Below are 19,139 nucleotides of genomic sequence, written 5' to 3'. Positions count from 1 at the left end.
GAAGACCCAGTTGGGCGGTGGATATGCTGCTGGGTTTAACCTATCTGTGGGAAAACCACGGCCCATCAATCCAATTAAGCCCCATCCACTGACAGCTGTGCCAAATGCCTGACACCGCTCCTCTTTCCCATTTCCTAGAACCTTTTCCTCCAGGCTCGGTAAGATAAAGATAGCCTGTTACCATCTCCAACTCTAGAGGCAGCAGCTTCCTGCACCTTCTCTGCCCACTGTTACTCTGAAGCTTTAATGCTGGCCAGGCAGGACCTTCCATAATGCAGCTTCTTTGCTGATGATCAGGAAGTAGGTCAATGTCATAAACTTACTTCCCAAATCCAGTTAACAAGTGGTTACTTTCAAGCAAATGACGGTGTAAATTTCAAGCTCTGGAAGTATTTATCATTTGCCTACATCCATAAATTACTGTCAGAGCCTTTGATTTCTTTGCCTCTTCCTTTCTCTCCAAGTTGAGGATGTGCTGCCAAATTTAATAATGAGTTTTAAAACAATTTCCATGAATCTTTTTTTAAAGTTCTGCCTGACAGTTGTTTCCTGAAGTGTTGGTATATGATGTCATTTGTTATCAAATTGTAATCTCTTAGCTTCATTGACTCTTTTTCCTTTTAAACTTGGTGCTTCCAGAGTTTCACTATTTATTACCTTCCACGAGCTTATGCTGCTTTAGAGTTCAGTCACCAAAACATCCTTGACTCTTCCTTCTGTCAGATTCAGTAACTTATATACATATATGCATATACTCTGGATCACCTGAGTTAGCATATTCTGCGTCCATTGTTACTGAGGTAACAGATGCTTTCTGAACGTTAACTCTATGGGTAACCAAGAACATAGGAAGAAACTAATGTTTAGTAAGCATCTACCATGTGCCAGACATGTTTATTTAATCCTCACAGACACTCTCTAAAACAGACATTACTAATCCTATTTTTTAGATGAATAAGGAGAACCAGATAAGGTAAATCATACAAAGTCAGACTCCTAGCACATAGCACAACTATGGTTCCACATCTAGCACATCTGAATGCAGAACCCTAGCTTGAATCCCTCTAGTGAAAGAAGTCACTTAGAAGCCATGAAGATCAGGAACCTCCATCTGCCAAAAGGCAGTGTCAAGGAGATACACCTTCACTTTCAGTGTACAGAACCTCCATTTACCAGCAGTTTATACTTTCCAAAAGTGCCGCTGCAACCATTTCCCCAAATATCTCTAACTAAGGCCTAACGTAGCTGATACACAATACAATGCTGGGAATGCCAAGATCCCATTGTCCTCTGCTCTGCCTTCCTCACAGCACAGCAGTGCACCCTGCAGAGGCGCTCAATGGAAAGAGCCCTCCTGACAGGGGCACCACCCACACTGAGATCTGGGACACAACTTGTGCAGGCTGTGGGTAGAGGGACGGCTAGTGTTTCTGACCTGGAGTGGTGGGCAGCTTTCCAATCCAGCACCAGCCCCTCTGCTCCGGAATGACCCCTCCACCTGCACCCTCTGAGAAGCTGTCACAGAGAGCAGCTGCAGCAGCAGTGAGTGCAAATAAGCAAATAAGACAGGTCCTGGCAGAGAGGTCCTTGCCCTCTGTGTTTCTGAAAGTTCAATCACTTCCTGTTAGGTTCAGAGTAAGGCTCTTGGTTCCAGCCTCAGCATGGTCTCACTGTCTAGCTAGTTCACCATGGTTTCCTGATTTTCAGAAGAGGATCTTCTCAGATCATAATGGCAAAGCAATACCAGAAGGGTGAGATGAGGGTGAAGATGCAGAGATGCTAAGTGCAGGAAATCTCAAGGAGCAAAATACAGGAGAAAGGGAGCGGATACACTATCCAGTGGCAAGACATGGTCCTTCTGCCACTGGTGAGCCAGGACTACCGCCATTCCTAAAGAGGCATCAAAACGAGCTCCACCTAACATGGCTGCTTTGAAGAAACACTGTTTCTGTGGATGCAAAGGTGTCACAATGTTACTTTAGTGAAAAACATCAATTTTATTATATTGTGGTAATATTCACATTTAATCATCAAAATTCCTATTTAATCCACTTCCAGAGGTTTATGGCTGACATGTAAAGACTTGATTTTCTAGAGTTAGGATCAAACTCCAGTACTGAATTGAGTGCCTTAGACTGTGGCCACCATTGAAGCAAATGCCTGGAGATTAGAGGAGCCTGGAATATAACTACACTGAGTGTAAGGAGAGGTGCAAAGAGTGGGATGTGCCGGGAGAAAAAAAACAGAAAATCCACAGAGAGATTTATTTATGCATTTACGTATGCAGGCTGGACTCAATAACATCAGGGACAAATGAAGATGCTAACATTGGGATACCTCAATAACAAATCAGACATTTCCACTTTCAAACACAAAATCATTCAGTAGACCAAGGGCCCATACTTTGCCATGAATAATACACATAGAAGCCATGAACACTAGAAAAAGGGCAGCAAAAGAGACCTTGGGTTCAAATTTTCATCAAGTGGTCCCAAGTATTCTGAAAAAGATCCCCAAGATGCTGGGGGATGACTCTAAAGAAAGAGTCTTTGCTTGGCCAAGCTTTGGTCGGGTTTCTGAACCTTCTCCTGGGCCCAACTGTGCACTTCCTTATAAACTCCGCTTTTAGCAAAGCACCCTGCTAAGTCAGATTAGCAAGAACCCCTGACCCTCGACGTCTAATCAAGCTCCTTGTCCTTGATCACCCTCAGGTGATCCTCCCGGCCTGCCTTCAGCAAGAATCCTGTCAGATTGATTTAGCCAGAATTCTCCTTACTCCTGATGTTTCCTCTTAGTAATTTTCCATTCACTAACCACATCCCTTGCTCCTTGGCCATAAATTCCCACTTGCCCATGCTATATTCAGACTTGAACCTAATCTCTTTCCCCCATCACAAAACCCCATTGCTGCGGTCCCTCTACCTATCGAGATGGTCCTTAGTCAAGTTTGCCTTACTGTGCTTTAACAAGACTCATGGAATAATTTTCTCTTTAACACAACCAAACCTCAGGCACAGGATATGGAAAGTGTCATCCTTCAGATCCCCCACTTGCTTCCATAAACAGGAGACCTTCAGCCAGCCCAGTGGTGGGCCTGGGAGCTGTCCATGCCATCGTCTCCTATTTCAGGCCAGCTGGGTGGATCATCAGCCCCTCCCACCCCTGCCCACTGCTCCCCACTCTTCATATCCCTCCCTCAGTTTATAATAAGTGGATGTCCTAGCCCAACCTCCACATACAAGTTCCTCTGATTACAAATACTGTATCCTGTTCATCTTAGACACAGTACAGTGCTTGGCATGGAGCATCACTTATCACCCATGCTCTATAAATGACTGAGTAACAAATAAAACAAGAGAACCTGGGCTAATGAAAGGAGGAAATAACTGAGTGAGGAGTATTATGATACTGTGCCATGCCACAGGTACTGTGCTGCCACATTCAGGACACTTTAGAAAACCTTATGCAACAGAATAGATAACACATTAAACATGTTCCACGAACATTTCATGCTGATTATTTCCTCTGAGCTCCTGCTAAAGGTATTTTCTTTTTTCTCTTCCATTTGTTCAAATCATATTTATAATAACAGTAGCTTGATGCTTACCGAATGAATGTTATGTGCCAGGCACTGTATCCAGGCATTTCACCTACATAAATTCCAATTTCCACAAAACCTTGAAACTTCTAATAATTATCGTGTGTGTGTGTGTGTGTGTGTGTGTGTGTGTGTGTGTGTGTGTACATATACAATTCTTCTTCTTCCAATGTGGCCCAGGGAAGCCAAAAGATTGGACACCCATGGTGTAGATGAATGAAGTGATACTTCTTCCTAGGTATGATGACACTGTTTCAACAAGGTGGGACCCTGAGGGCCAGGGGGCATCACCACTGTGTTTCTCTTATGCAATGCCTGCAGTGAGTTGATTCTCAATAACTATATAGAGATATGAGAGAGAGAGAGATTTTTTTAAAGAGGCTCAGAGATGTTAAAGAACATTACTAAGTTCACACAGCTGCCAAGCGGCAGGGAGACACTAGGTCAGGGATATCAGGGAGCTCTACCTGAAACAAAGGCCATTCTTTCCCATGACACCATGCTACCTCACCAAGGAAGAGATGCTGTTAACATCCCCTGCTGTTCCACTAGCATGCAATGGAGGTCTTCACAGCTTTTGTATCTGATTTCCAGGCTATCAGATGTTGTTTTAGGCTGCATTTATATCTACCTCAGCCAGTAATCCTTTTTTTTCCCTTCCTTTTAATTAGCAAGGGACTGGAAGATCAGTTAGCTGTACTTGTTAGTCCTGGTGTAAAGTACTCCCTCCAAGTATGTATTCCCCCCAAGTACCCAACACAAGGAGAGCCCCAAGCAGGTGCTCATCCAGTGCACATCTGATTAAGTAACAGGTATAATAATTATCTGCCCATTCCTCAACCTCCAGGCAAGTCATGATGGTGCAATGAGAGTATGCTCTACAGGGGCTGAGCTGGTGGAGGAGGTGGAACCCGCTACTACTAACCTAGGAGGAGTTCTGAGAAAACTCTGCATCCCCTACCACATTACTTCCTTTGTTTATACCCCTATAAGACAGGGTCCCACCTTGTCAAAACAGGGTGCAGCCCTGTCAAAACAGTGTCATCATGCCTGGGAAGAAGCGTCACTTCATTAGTCTACACAAGGGATGTCCAATCTTTTGGTTTCCCTGGGCCACAATGGAAGAAAAAGAATTGTCTTGGGCCACACATAAAATACAGTAACACTAACAATAGTTGATGAGCAAAAAACAAAAAACAAAATGCAAAAAAAGGTCATAATGTTTCAAGAAAGTTTACAAATTTGTGTTGGGCTGCACTCCTGGGCCACATGCGGCCTGCAGGCTGCAGGTTGGACAAGCTTGGTCTATCTACACCTTTGGAAGAGATTCTGTGGCCTCTCAGACAGCAGCGCTGGCCCGGGAGCCTCTTGACTCTCAGCTCTGCCTCTCACGGTGTATCTGCATCACTCCAGATTCAAATAAGAAATCCCATCTGAACAGATTTCCATCTATTTTTACCCTCTTCTGAACTAAAGCTTCATTTTAATCATCAGTTAAAATAAGCTTTTTTACAAAATATGACGTGGGCTTCCCTCCACATGCTAAGCAGAATTTGTTCTCTTCTCTGTGGCTCAGCCTTGAGGTCCTCAGCTGATAGAAGTAGCTTCTGCTTCTCAGGTTTGGTCTTTCTGTCCCCTGCCTCCCTATCTGCCCCTCACTCTCCCTTCCATTTTCTGCTGTGAATCAACTAAGGGCTGAGAAAGGACGCTCTCTCGTTCTTTAGAAGTGAATGCAAAGAGGAGCCTGAAGGATCCACCTTGGGAAACAAAGAGCCTTGGTTCCCTGAAAGGGGAAAGACCTGTGAAAAAAACGCACGGGCAGGCCTGGGAGAAGTGGTTAAGAGTTTCAGTGCACACAATTCAGGACGGGCTTGGCTCACACCCTCACATGTCCCTGGCATTCTACACAGCTGAGGCTGCAGATGCGGAAGGTAAGATTACAGTACTTATTTTGCTTGTCATCTGTCTCTTCCCTCCTCCCACACTGGAATGTAATTTCTGAGGAGAGGGACCGTCTCCTTTGTTCACTGCAAAATCCTCAGTGCCTAAGAGAAAACGCTGGTCAGAAGCTAACCCAGAATGGGAATACTAAGGTGCCACCCTAACCCCGCAACCAGATTCTCAATAAATATTTACTGAATGAGGAATTACTGAATAACATTTCTTATTAAAATTCCTCTTCTATAAACAATATCCTCAGTTCAGAATCTTTACAAACTCTGTATGGTCTGGAAAAAGCAAACTGAAAAAAGAGAATTCCAACAAACTGTGGATGCAGGGAGAAAGCTGAGATTCTCTCCACCCTTGGAAGAGGGAAAGGGCCAAGTCATCACATCAACACGTTACAGCTATGCTGCCTTAGGGATCAGCAACTCTGAGGTGCAAGGGGTGGGGTCCTTGGGACACTGACATACCCCCAAAGCCCAGTTCCTCTACAGCAGTCAAGCACAAGTATGCAGAAACAGCTTGTAGGAAAACACAAAACACCACTTTTTCCCCCTTTCAGGGAGGAAGGTACTGCTTCCAATTTTCTTTTAAACAAAGAACACGTACACAACATGTCCTGTTCCACATCTTCCCCAACTCAAAAAACAAGGGAAAAGGGAAACCAAAAAGAGGAATAGTTAAAACAACAGGAGGAAAAAAATTCAGAAAGAATCCAACTCATATTTCTGCATTCATGATTTCCCCATAAGAAAATTTAAAAATACAAGTATGGGCTGGGCATGGTGGCTCACGCCTGTAATCCCAGCACTTTGAGAGGCCGAGGCGGGTGGATCACGAGGTCAGATCAAGACCATCCTGGCTAACACGGTGAAACCCTGGTTCTACTAAAAATACAAAAAAAAATTAGCCGGGTGTGGTGGCAGGCGCCTGTAGTCCCAGCTACTCGGGGAGCTGAGGCAGGAGAATGGTGTGAACCTGGGAGGTGAAGCTTGCATTGAGCCGAGATTGTGCCACTGCACTCCAGCTTGGGCGACAGAATGAGACTCCATCTCAAAAAAAAAAAAAATATATCTATGAATTTGGGTTACAGTAGAGTAACTGTGCAGGATCCAACATGGAGATTAAACATATAGATCTGTTTTATGGTACCATTGCAACTGATTTCAAGTAAGGTGCATCTTCTGTCCAAACACAGGAAACACGGAGGGGCAAGGCCTCCCTGGGCTGAGTTCTGCCCATCCAGCAAGAAAGGACGGGCAGGTGTACACACGAGAGAGACCTGTGGACAATATGACCACAAGTAAGAAAGGCAGCACCAGGCTGTGATGGGACTGAAGCAAGGCAATCATCTGCGGAGACTTTAATGAGGGTGCCATCCTCACTAAAGAGGGAGATTTAGATTGAAAAGAATCAACACTGAAATCACGGCTACATAATCAGAAATTAGCTCAAACAGAATGAAAAGGAGAAAGCACATAAAGAAACTAAGTAAGATTTTTAAAGGTTATACATCAAACATGAAAAAGAACATGTAATTCAGGACAAATACAGTGGAACCAATCTGTAACAAAACTTTGATTGGATGGCTAAACCAAAATGTGAATACTAAGGTAGTTTTCCCCCCCGCATTTTCAGAGGAGAATAAAGAGCTGGTTCACTACTTGAATCACATGGCATAATATTAACATGTGACAGAGAAAGCAGAACAACTCAACCTCTTTTTACAGCCATGGATATCCCACAGACTCTTTATTTTTTTGATCCGTGAATGGTGTTCTAGGCCACGTCTCTGATTCCTGATGGCCAAGTTCACAGGCATATCTGCAAGTAAGATAATCACCTACAGTATTTTCCTTTCAGACCTGATATATATTTTAAGGGAAAAAAAATCTAAAATGTATTTCCTACTTCATTCTATAACTTTAAACTGCCTTTCAAACATTCTGGTTCTTGAGAAAGTAGAAAGGCAATATCATAGCCTCTGAGGGTCACCTCAGACACAAGGAAATGTGATGCATAACTAATGATAAAATTTGAGATGCCACTATCAAGGCAGAGCGGTTCTGAATTTAATCAAGTCTGTCGAGCTTTGGAAGGATGGATAATAGGCAACCAGATGGACAAGATTTGCATTCAGAAAAGCTACCCTGGAAGATACAAATGAATGTGCCTCCGAATCCTGTGCAATCAATGATCTGCTGCCCAGCTTAATAAAACCTGAATTAAAACAATCACAAAACCAAAAATGTTTAAACAATCCATTTCACTTATACAGCTGAATCAATAATAAGGCAATTAGCCCAGCACAACAGAAGCTCCATTCTCTTTCTTTTTTGTTCCATGTGAGTGCTCAAGAAGCACATGGCTGCCACATCCAGCTCTGGTCTCAGCTATACTGAGGGAGACAGACACAGATGCAATGGGAGCAAGAAGACAGGATGTATCTCTCCATAACACTGGTGAATGGTGAACGCAACTTTACAACCTTGAACACATGTGTGAGTGCAATTACACACACACCAGTACATACAATTGTCACTCTCCTGCAAAACCTGAGCCATTAAGACATGGAGAAAAACATGAGCAGAAAAATACTGGGCTGTGATACTGCAGCAAGGTACCTAAAGTTGACTATTTTAAGTCATCATCACTATAAAAGAAAAATAAAGCTGGGCATGGTGGCTCATGCCTATAATCCCAACACTTTGGGATGCTAAGGTGGGAGGACTGCTTGAGCCCAGGATTTTGGGGCTGCAGTGAGCTATGATTGTGCCATTACCCTCCAGTTTGGGCAACAGAGTGAGACCCTGTCTTTTTCTTTAAAAAAAAAAAAAAAAAAGGAAGCATCCCTTGGAGCCATCAGAGGATCACTAAGATTTTCTGATCTGTTAACCACGTAAATAATGTTCAATAAAATATGCCAAGAGCCATGGGCGTGGCACTGTGGTCCTGGTTCATGTTCTCTCAAGACCCAGAGAGAAAAGGGGAGAGGAAGGGAAGAGGAGACAGTGAGCACTGAGCCTTATGAATGTTCGGTCATGTCGAAGATCCTGAGGCTCTCAAGGCCCCACTGTGCACTTGAGGAAACTAAAACTCAGAGAGGGTCACTTGCCCCAGGTCCCAAGGCCATTGCAAAAGAGCAGAGATTCAGAACCACCACCTCCCACCAAGCCAGCTCACCTGCTGAGCCTCCCTATGCTGGCTCAGTTAACAGTGACCTCATGAAGAGCATTTTCTTCCCTTGTTTGATGGAAGTGGAGGCAGGGCCCTCTAGTAGATTCCCTGTGCTAGAGAACAGGAGTAGAAAAATCCACATTTATCTGTTGTTTTCCTACTGTAATCTGCCAAGTTTGGTAAAATTTGATTTTAAAGGCAGCATTTTTTTCAGCATTCAAAGAAATCCAAGATCAACAATATACTCTTATTTTCTATTTTTAAGCTCCAGTCAATCAATGTGACTAGGCTGAAAATAGGAAATGCTACTTGTTGGCATGATATAATGAACCTGCTCTTTGGGAACAGAGTGTTGTCTGCTATTAGCTTTGATTTCAATGATGGTTTCACCTGGTGAGGGGAGGCAGTATTTTCTTCCACAATTAGAAATGTCCATGTGAGTTAATTAAGATGAAGCCCTTCAATGGTTATTGTATGGAATGGAAGGTACACTGCATTCAGGGAAGGTTTTCAGGTTCATCAGGCCCTCCTGAAAACTCTCTAGGCAAAATCTCTTTCCATTTGGTATTTGCAGCTGGTCACATCACCCTTCTGAGAAGTTACAGTGGGGCAAGGTTTGTTGGAAGTTACTGCCAGCTTCCTTCCCAAGCACTCACTGGCCTTCCTCTTACCCTGGCAGAAGCATCTTGGTAAGGAGGACAATTCCACAAGAAAGCCAGGAAGAAAGCTGCTGCCAGAAAGCATACCCGCCTCCAGGCTTACTAAGGATGCTGTGCATGCACCACCTCCCCGGGCGCCTCGTGCAGGGCCCCACTGGCTGGTTAAAGGCAAAGGGCAGGTGAAGCCGCTGAGGTTCACAAAACCCGAAGGAAGCCATCGGACTGACACTTTTAACTGATCCTTCTGGGAGCTATGGAAGATGCTCCTCTGCTGATGGAAAACTTGCTTTCCACCCCTAACTCTACCAGGCTCCAGGTTTTTAAGGGGCAAATGTCAGAGTGCAAAGCTGCATTTCACCCTGGTTGACTTCTGCTTGTGCCACAGTTCCTGGGGGGGGGGGGGGGTTCACAGTCCATCCCAGGTGAACAACCTTTGGTAAACCTGCGCTGAACCACTACGGCGGAGTCTTTCCTGCAGATCATGTGCCTCTCTTCTGGATGCCTTTGCGTCTTCCAGGACAACAGAAGCTGGAACGGCTTCTATGCTGCTGGACTGTGAGACCCTGGACCTGGGGGCCACCCAGAAGTGACTGTGTCCGAGCTTGACCACTGGTAGTTGCGTGCCGTTGGGCAGGGTACTTAGCTTCCTTATTTCTCACTCAGGTACTGCCAGGATGAACGAGTACAAGATTCCCACCCACACACAGGAAAAGTAAAAGCAGTCAGGGAAATAAGCCATGTGTTCCTCTGGATTCGCCGCCTGTCACAGTACAGTACAGTGTTTTTCAAACTATGAGTTGGAACCTCCAGGAGATTATGAAATCCATTTAGAGGATCATGACTCATCTTTTTTAAAAACTGGAATGAAACAGAAAGTTCAGAATATAACATTATGAAATGCATAAAGACAAATATTGTTTCATGTGTGTTTACCAATAAGAAACCAACTGGATTCAAATATAAATTTTTTTTTTACTATAGATCTTAGTTTAAAAATTTGCAAATCATGTATATAGCAGTAAAACATCAATATGGTTACTAGAAATATTGCCCAGCTATTTCAATATACAAAGAGCCTTAAAAGTGCCAGATTTTCTTTCACCTACTGATTAAGATTCTTTAAAGTTTCTAATCACTTGAAAGAAGTAATTTAAAAGAATAAAAAATAAGCCTACCAAATGCTGCCCAACTTAGATATCCAATAAGCAGCTTTTGCTGACTCAAATATTAGTATCATGTATTAATACCTTGTCATACAGTAATTTTGTAGACTGCACCCAAAATTTTTTAGTCATTAGAATGCCTGCTAGGATTCTACCTTGCTGAGATGATCTGATGTTCAGAGGAGGCTTTAGACACAAAGATGTTCATTACTATATTGATTATAAAGGAAAAAGAAAACAACAACCTATATGTCTAGTAATAAAGGACTGAATAAGTGGAAAATTTCCCACATGAAAAATTATGTAGTGATCAAAAATAATAATCAATAGTTTTTATAAACAGTTCAATACATTTGTAATTGGAGAAATACTTCTGTTTATCATGCTAAGTGAAAAATATATAAATTTTATATACAGGACTAGCCACAATGGCTCACATCTGTAATCCCAGCACTTTGGGAGACCAACGTGGGAAGACTCCTTAAGCCCAGAAGTTTGAGATCAGCCTAGGCAACAAAGCAAGACCCTATCTCTATGAAAAAATTAGTTGGACGCTGTGGCTGAGACAAGAGGAATGCTTGAGCCCAAGAGTTCCAAGTTACAGTGAACTATGATTGTGCCACTGCAGTCCAGCCTGGGCAACACAGCAAGATCCATCTCTAAAAATAAATAATATTTTTTTAAAATGTTCTAGACAATGTCACCACAATTATATGTCATACAAATTTGGAGGGTATGGGTTTTATTGTTTTGGTGACAGTGGTTTTGGACAAACCCAGCTTTTAAAAAACAGAAGAAATGAGACATAAAAGGTTCACAGTAGTTCTCTTTGTAGGAGACAAGCACAATAGCTTTTTTCCATTTTTTTTTTTTTTTTTACTTTTCTATAATTTCCAAATTTTCTCTAACAGGTAAATTTTACATCCAAAATGAAGAGAATGATATAACCTTTCCTTTTAAGTATACTGACACATACAGTTTTTCAATTATCATTAAATTTCCAACCTCAAAGGACAAGAATTTTATTCTGAAATGGTGAGAACCTCAGCAGTCACTTAGAGGGAAAGGAAAAGGGGCTAGTATGAACACCATGAAATGGTAAAACAAACAATAAAAATTACACAAGTAAAGGTTAACTCTATTTACCTCTGAATAGGAATACTGTTTCATTCTAAGATAAGCAGGATTATGCTTGGTTTAAGAAAGACCAAACCCAGTATTATTACTGATCTGACAGGAACTAAGAAGCTGTTTGGACATCTGAGTAGGAGTTAAAAAGTTTGTATTTCATTTCTCATTTCTGTAGCATTTAATGACCTGAAAGTATATGCAGAGACCAACAAACAGTCTTAGTTATAGAACAAACTAGTAATTGCAGAAATCACTCCAATCACTTGAGCCTCAAGTGTGGAATGCAGTATAAACTACTGTCTGAAGACATCTTCAACATCACAGTCAACAACTGCAACTTCAATATGTAAAAATCATTATTTACTGTATGTTCTCTGGTACTCAACAGCAAAAAAGGCAGCACTTGCTCCCATATAAATTAATTCAGGTAGGAGCAAGAAGAAAATTACTAAGCTAGTAAACAAAATATTAGTCTGACCTTGGCATACATTACTATTTGAACTATTAAAGAATAAAAAAAAAGTGTCATATTAAATACTTTACTATAACACAAAGTTGAAATGAAATTGTGAGTGAAGGAGACTGGCAGAGGACACTGCCAGGCCCAAAGTCACTGCCATTCAAGCCACTGTGGAATGTGTGGCTCGCCTGGGTGACAGCAGCAGGACAGGCATGCCCTGACCACTCCCCCTGCCCCTGCCAAGCCTGGAGGTGAGGTGGTAATGACCTGCTGGGCTGCACTGTTGTAGAGGGTAAAAGACATGAACCCCGAGCCTGCCCTGGTTAACAGGCCCAGCCCCGTGTGGCCCAGGCACTATGGGGGACTGGCCTCAGGAGGCTCCTGGGCTTGTGGGTGTCCATTCTCAACCCGCCTGGTAACACTGTATTGTTGAGCCTAACCAGCTCTGTCTATTGCCATACAGAATTGGCCCTCACAAAAGCACCAACAAAAGAGGAACCAAACCAACCAAAACCTGCTCGGAAGTGCTCTGGGTTTCACTCACTCAGCATAGCCTTCAGGCCATACTCAGATATCAAAATAAGCCTTCTGTTCATCACCAACTTTCCAGTCATTTTAAGACGACATGGAAAATGACCCACCCATTCTGGTCAGAGGCACTTGGTAACATTTACAAGTGCCCAAATATACATGAAGAAAGCTACAGATAATACAGCAAGTTCTGCTCACCAAGCAAAACAACTACACCCAGGCAGTATCAGTCCATGATGGTGCAAATCCCATTTCTTCTTTCCTTCTCTGACTCTTAACTTGTTTTTGTAAAAAAGGGGGAAGAAATGGGAGAAGATGATTTCACAATTTATATAAACACACATGCTAATTCTGGGTCTTCTTGAAGTACTTATCAGTAGTTCCTTCTCTGATGGGAAATACACATTTATTCTGCCTAACACTCTTCAAAAAATACTAATTTGCATTAGGTATAAAATGTATTTGTTTTAAAGGTACAATAAATAGATAAAGTTTTAAAAACCAAAGAAATTTTAGATCATGGGCACAAAAAACATGCTTCATCAACCAACAAAATAGACTTTAATTCTAAAACCAAAGGACCTTAAAGCTGAGCCCCACACCCCTTCTTTTAAACAGTCCCAGAGGAAGTAGCTGCTCCAAAGTCACAGGTGCTGGTGAAAGGAAGGCTCCCAGCCCACTGCTCCATCACTGTCATTCTCCAAAACAGAGGACAGAGAGAAAGTGAAAAAATTATGTCAAAAATATCTCCCACCGAATTGAAATAAATAGGCATTTCTTATTAAGAAATACTGATACACAAAAGGTAAAAGAGAAAGAAAAAAAGAAAAAAGAAAAATCTCCTGGTAATACTGGCCTCCCCAAGTGCCCCATGTCCAACATTCAGAAATAAAGATGTAGCTCCACAATGACGGGAACCCGCAAGATGCCCTTCCCAATGTGCCAGCAGCCTCAGAACCACAACCTTTCCATCAGAAGAAACCCTTTATCCCCACTTGGCTGTCAGCTCAAGAAGCCGACAACTCCCAGGCTGTCCCTTAGCAGTCAAGCTCTCAGCCCGGAAAACTCCAAAGAGCCTCTAATGCCATCTCCCAACTTCCAAAACCATCCCAGGGAGCACATCCCCAGCACAATGTCCTACATCCTCCACACGCTGCTAAAACCCAGGATGCCACTGCCCTGCAAGGCCTGTGTTTTAATCTTAACCTCCACCCTCTCCCTGTAAGTCACCAAAAGGACTCCCTGCTCTCAAAGTTGAGCAGCCCTTTTCTGAGCCTCATCTCCTACCTTCCCAACTCACTCCCTGACATCCCAACCCTGTAAATTCTTCCACCCACCAAGACCACAAACCCCGATTCCACCACCTCTCTGCCACCCCTCCCCCTGCTACATCCTTGCTTTCTTCTCTACCCAACTCAGAGCCACAGCCTCGTAGTCATATCGGCTCCCTGGTGCTCTCACGTGCCACCACGTTCCTCTGCCCTCCAAAGCGCTTTCTGGCAAATCCCAGAGCTGATTAAATCTAACTCCCCATCTCCTCTGCCCCAAGCAGCTGTACACAGCTGGAGGAGATGCAGAATCCTGCTGACTGGTCCCACCGTAAACTCTTGACACCCCACTCAGGTAGGCCCTGAGTGGTGCGAAATAGCATCATTGGAAAGGCCCTTTTTGTCTGTCCCCCAACCTCCAACACTCCCTGGCACTCTCAACTTACTGTCCGTTCAGCTGAGAAGACAGAGGCCAGGAGAAGCACTGCAGCCTTCTTGCCTCCATTCTGCTCACCCTGCCATCTCTGCTCCCTGCACCTCTCTGACCTGTGGTCCCTAAAAAGGTACCTCCCTGGGGCCGGCCCCCCTACTCGGCAATGGATCCCTGCCCCTCCCACCCTCTCTCTCCTGCATCATGCATTTCCCATCAGCACAGGCACACGTAGTAATTACTCTCATTCCAAAAACCAAACTACAGCTCTCAACCAGCCTCCCCCTCTGCAGCCTTCCCTCTATTTCTTTGCTTCCTGTTCAGCCAGGCTCCTGCATGCTCCAGTTCCTCCTCCCTGTTCTCTCTGGAACCCTGCCCAGTAGGGCCATTGCTCCCACCCCCAACTCTCCAGCTCTTACCAAGGCCACTGCTAATTCAATGGCCACATCTCAGTCCTTATCTTACTAGAGATGCCCACTTTCTCCTCAAAATGTCTCCCTCGCTGACTGCCGGGACCATCTCTCTCTCTCTTCACCCCCCTCCCTGCCCCTATCTCTGCCCCTCCTCAGCTCCTTCTCACACACACCTCTGCTGCTTCCTTGTCCCTTCCCTCCTCGCTGCGTGGTGACCTCAGCCACAAGACTGTAATGAATACCCTCAGTATGCCAATGGTTCCCATGCTATTATCTCCAGCACTGACTCCACTGAACTCCCATGCTGCCCGTTCAGCTCCCCTGTTGACTAATATGTAAATCAAAATCAACAGGCTCAAGACCTGTTCCTTCCCGTCTACATCAGTTACTAAGGAGCAACTCCACCCTTCAAGGCCTGCACTCATCCTCCACCCTCGCTATTCCCACCCAATCCAGCCGACCAGCAAATCCCCTGACCTTGCCCCTTGACATGCCTCAGGGTCTAACCCACACTGCACCCCCTGGGGATACTCCATTGCCCATTCTCTCCATAGTTGCCAGAGGAATCCTGCCAAAACTGCATTAGGAGCACGTCTGCTCAAACTCCACAGTGGCCCCCATTCTAGAGTGCGAAGTACTCACAGTGGCTACAGGACTGGACATGCCCTGCCCCTGCTGCCTCTCTGACCACTCCCCTCCATCCCCCACACTCCCTCTGCCCCTCAAACCCACCAGGCGCATGCCCACTCTGCTGGGAAGGCTCCTTCCCCAAGGATTCACATGGTTCAGCTCTCACATCCTTCAGGTATCTGAAGGATGTCACCTTACCTAACAGTAACACCATAACATCCCTTTATATAAGCACTGTCCTAATACCTAACACATAGTAGTTACATGGCAGGCACCATTTTAAGAATTTTACACATGCCAATTTATTTAGTACAACTCATATAATAATAATATTACCCTCATGTTACCTATGAGGAAAGAGACAGAGAGAAATTAAAGGGCTTGCCAAAGTCACACGGCCAGTAAGTAATGGGAATTCGCATTCCAACTCAGGCAGCCTGGCTCCAGAATTTCTGCTACACCGGCCCTACCCATGTCCCCACCCTTAACTTCCTGCTTTGTCTTCTCTCTGGTCTGCTTTGTTCGTGACTGCCCTGGGGCCCCAGATGGTGTCCAACAGAGAGCGGGTACTTGGCCATTACTTGTTGAATGAGTTAAAGAACGATTCAATCACACTGAGCCACCTGTTTCCCCTCCAAAGCTGTCATCAATCTGCTGCTGTACAGAAGTCACCAGATCACAATTAAAATGCGAGCCGCTGGTTCCCACAGTGAAGGCAGTCTCCTTCACTGGCTGGAGGATGAGACAGTGACCTGGTGCCAGCTGAGCCAAGGAGCACCAGAACAAGTGGCCTTTCTGATAGCTGAAAACGAATGAGCAGCTACACCATGAACGGCAAAGCACAGCCTCAAACACCTTCATCACGGGAAATGCCAGGGGCAGGCCTACATTTTTTTGGTTAAAAGCATATCTTTTGTTTTCCTGCCTGTTATGCCTTTATCCAACTATCTGTGGTTTACGGCCACATGTTTCAAATTCCAGACCAAGCACAAACATCCAACCTGTGCCAAACAGACTCAGCGAGCCAGAGAACAGAAATCACAGGAAGCCTAGAAACTCCCCAAAGTGTCAGACATGCCCATTATTTCTGGCATTTCATGGCAGAAATGCTACCCTTGGGTTATTACTTATAAATATTTCAAGCTACTGCAATGACACTGCTACTAAACAACACCTCAAACCACTTGAAATCTTAGAAATTAAGATTGTATTTATATTATTTTAGGGTTTAGCAAGTTTTTCTTAAGAAATGGAAACGTGCAGGTAAAATCAAGAAGTGTGAGAAATGACAGAGATAATGATGATGATGGTCATAATCACCCCACTGTCTCAAGACCACAGTGGTGTTTCCCCATCATCTGCCCCTAAATATAAATAAAAATTGCTCTCTGGCTTACCACGTTATCGCTAGTAAAGCCTCCTGTCTTTTTGAAACATGATTACATTTGAAAGTCCTGCTTACAAAGCCACGTGTTAAACTATGGTTTTTCTAGAATTCAAACTAAACCAGCTTTCTTAGATGGAGTCTCGCTCTGTCACACAGGCTGGAGTGCAGTGGCGCGATCTCAGCTCACTGCAAGCTCCGCCTCCCGGGTTCACGCCATTCTCCTGCCTCAGCCTCCTGAGTAGCTGAGACTACAGGCACCCGCTACCACATCCGGCTAATTTTTTGTATTTTTAGTAGAGATGGGGTTTCACCGTATTAGCCAGGATGGTCTCGATCTCCTGACCTCATGATCCACCCGCCTCAGCCTCCCAAAGTACTGGGATTACAGGCATGAGCCGCTGTGCCCAGCCCTAAACCACCTTTCTTTAACCTACATGGTAACTATATGTTTTCCAAAATCTGTATAATCAATTTATCTAAAAATTACATTAGAAATTAGGAGACACTAATTTTTAAATCTAGAACTTACCTCGACATGCAATTTTGAAACTGTCAGGAATGAAGAGACAAATTGCTTATTACACTTGCACTGGAGAACAACGAACAGCCCTGGGATGGTACCCAGAGGGCCATCAGCCCCACAGATCCCACAAGGGGCAAGAGGAGCAACCCAGCACTGTCAGTCTCTGTTCCATCCAGGATCCAGCGAGCCAGTGACAAGGTGGGGTTGGCAACAAGAAGATCATCACTAACCACAAAGACCCTGGCAAAGGGAAGCTGCTCATGAAACACAAACTGGATATGACAGCTTATTACAATTCCTGTCCATGAGTTCATGTCCAAATTCACACTATCCCTGGCAAATCTACACTACCACACTATTACTCAAAGCAGGGACAGGACAAAGGAACAATTTCTTGCACACAAATGCATTCTGGAGGTCAGTTAATTTAGGACAATTAAGTACTATTTAAATGAAAGAAAATCTATATTTAGTGGGGAAAAAAAACTCCACATTTTTCACTGAGCATGTGTGTCCAGTATCTTCATCAAGGAGAATATTTTAGGCATTTGACATGTAAGTATTTTGAAGAGATTTTTGAACCTCACTGACCTGTTACCTTACTTCTCAGATGATAAAGTATTGTACTGTGGAATCGAACATTTAGTACTATTTTTAAAAGGCTGAAATAGCCATCATTTCCTTCCACCTTTTCTGTTGATCAGCAAACAATCAACAGAGACCAAAATCTGAAAGAACAATTATATTTTAGAAGTTTCCAGTACAGTCCAAGTCCCAAATTTCCTGTGTTTAATCCTCCCGTGAGACAAATAACCACAAAATGTTTAAGGAGGCAGGCAGAGTACTCTGGTTATTTTTAATAGATCTGCCCAACGACTTTTCTTATCAGAGTAAAGGGTGCTAAACGAAGCCTAAAAACCACGAAATATTTAGAAGTAAAAGCACCTACTTACTGTCTGCAACTTACTCTCAAATGGTTCAGAAAAAAAAGTAGTAAGAAAGAAAAAAATGATAAAGCAAATGTGGCACAGTGTTAACACTGGTGATTACAGGTCTACTCCAACTTTAAGTTTGAAATTGTTTCAAAATAAAATGTTAAAGAACATGTATCAGCAGGATTATTACATAAAAGGATTATTTAAGATATGAACTACTTCCTACACCTACACACATGCTCCACCCCTCCTTCCCTCTGGTTTCCAAACAACCTCCGTCCTTTCCTAGTCAAGATCCTAGGAAAAGTAGTCTCTCACCTCCTACTCCTGGCTCCAAATAGCCTCAAAACATGGCTTCTGTCTCCCTCCCTCAATTAAAACTGTTCTCACCAGAGTCATCAATGACTTCCTACTTCCCAAATCCATCAGCAAATTCCAGCTCTAACAGTCTTCCACCCTTCCTGGCAGAAATGCGGACTCCACTCCTGCTTCTCTGCTCAGTCTCTCCATGCAGTCTCTTCCCCTAACCCTTACATTTTGCCCCAATTCCTGTCAGCTCTCCAGTGCACTGCCTTGAGAAGATTCTGAGGATCCCACAGGCTCTGTGGGAAACAGCAGTAATGGTTTAGTAATGTCTGCATGGGTGGAGAGTGGGAGGCAGAAGAGCAGGGCGGCAGCATGGCTCTACCTGGAACTTGACTTCCTTCTCTAAAGGCTCTCCTTCATGGGTAAACTCATCTCCTCCTTTAATTCCAACTATTTCTAATACCCACCAAAATCTACCTTTTAAGGGACACTCCTCCACTGACTTCCAGACCTACAGTGCCAACCACCCACAAGCAGTTCCATTTACTGTTCCACAGATGTGAACTCTTCTGCCACCAAAACAT

The 19,139-nt window shown here is 43.9% G+C and overlaps 1 protein-coding gene across 17 annotated transcripts in view; it reads right to left on the bottom strand.

Moving 5' to 3' along the window:
• Positions 1-19,139, bottom strand: part of CCNY (cyclin Y) — a 326,218-nt gene that overhangs the window by 110,951 nt on the left and 196,128 nt on the right. For 2 of the 17 annotated variants that reach the window (XM_054660993.2, XM_063781656.1), the window contains exons 4-5: positions 9,810-10,236; positions 8,726-8,832 (exon numbers count right to left, since the gene is read on the bottom strand). The exons of 7 other annotated variants lie outside the window; for them this stretch is intronic. The gene's annotated coding sequence lies outside the window, so the exon portion shown is untranslated. Of the gene's footprint in view, positions 1-8,725; positions 8,833-9,109; positions 10,237-14,377; positions 14,670-17,320; positions 17,555-19,139 lie in introns of those variants that run through there. 8 more of the 17 variants (XM_063781646.1, XM_063781653.1, XM_063781648.1 and 5 more) reach the window with 7 other exon arrangements.

This window comes from Pan troglodytes, chromosome 8 (assembly GCF_028858775.2).
Source record: "Pan troglodytes isolate AG18354 chromosome 8, NHGRI_mPanTro3-v2.0_pri, whole genome shotgun sequence".
Lineage (NCBI taxonomy): Eukaryota > Metazoa > Chordata > Mammalia > Primates > Hominidae > Pan > Pan troglodytes.
This window is presented reverse-complemented; position numbering and strand designations above follow the sequence as displayed.